The sequence below is a fragment of the Theobroma cacao genome, chromosome 1 (genome assembly GCF_000208745.1).
Source record: "Theobroma cacao cultivar B97-61/B2 chromosome 1, Criollo_cocoa_genome_V2, whole genome shotgun sequence".
NCBI lineage: Eukaryota > Viridiplantae > Streptophyta > Magnoliopsida > Malvales > Malvaceae > Theobroma > Theobroma cacao.
Genome location: NC_030850.1, coordinates 24,717,628 through 24,718,928, shown reverse-complemented (window position 1 = coordinate 24,718,928; position 1,301 = coordinate 24,717,628).

Here is a 1,301-nt window from a genome sequence, read left to right as displayed (position 1 = left end):
TAACCGCCTTGGTGGTCTCGGTCAGATGCCTAGGCCAAGGCATCCCCGAGAATGATTTTTGGCAGGAGCCAAGTTTTGTGAGATATATAAGCCATGTTGATTAATTGAGTAAACTGAATATTCATATTATGAAACATATATTGGAAAAGAATATTTTAATTCGTCTCCATTTACTCGCCTTTAGATAGTTTAGATGGTGTCTGTTTACTCATTGGGATTATGTAATCTCACCCCTTTTCCTATCCATTTTTCAGGCTTAGGACAGTTTGTTGATAGTTGATTAAGACGAGAATTAATCTCGGAGTTGCATCCTAGAAAGTAAGGGTTCGCAGTCCTACACCTTCTTAGTCAGTTGGGGGCCCACGTGTCACTATAAAAGTAATTTTATGCTTTGGTTATTTGCTTATTAGTATATATGAATATAATTAACTTTTATACTATAAGAATTATTTACTGATAGCTTTATAAAAAATTATTTTACAAGAAAATAATTTATTTTATTGAATATCTTTATTATATTCAAATGGTCAAATTTTCACTTCAAATGAACGTTTTAGATACTTGATTTTTTTTTAAATCACTAAACATATATTTTCTGCTTACCTACTACATTTTTAGCAAGTTTTGAGATTTTTGACGAAAAATGATGAAAATGCCCTTGTGAGCCAGAAAACAAAATGTTATGATCTGATTTGAAAATGGCTCGTAATCCTTCGAATTACGATATTTGATAACTGTTGTTCACCGGGGAAGTGCAAAAGCTGATACGAGAGCCTTGTGAGGTTTTGATTGGCATTTGGGGTGAAGAATGTCTGTTGAGGCTTCGCAGCGGTTGTCACGAGCTCGATGAGAGTTCCGGGTCATGACAGTATGACATGGCTAATATGATATTACCCACCCTATCAAGGTAAAACTAAACAGTTCATATATTCCACACAAACACAAATCCAGCCATTCATGCCATCACATTGTCATAAGCCATCAATTCAAATCATATGTGAATTACAAATCCTGTTATGCCGATACATTTATTACAAAGCAGGGTCGGCATAACTAACAATAGTCAAAACATTTATCTAACACAAGTATATAGTCTCCACTTACTCAATTTCCAAAACCAGGATTCAATTCAAACCAAATCATGAATCTCATTTCATTTAACCAACACTTCAGTTATAAAACATAATAGTTTACAATTTAAGTTCATTATTCTATAAAATCATAAAAACAAGTATAAACTACTTTAGATAGTTAAGATGATACTCTGATTACTCACTATAACGGGAGTACTCCTACTCCTA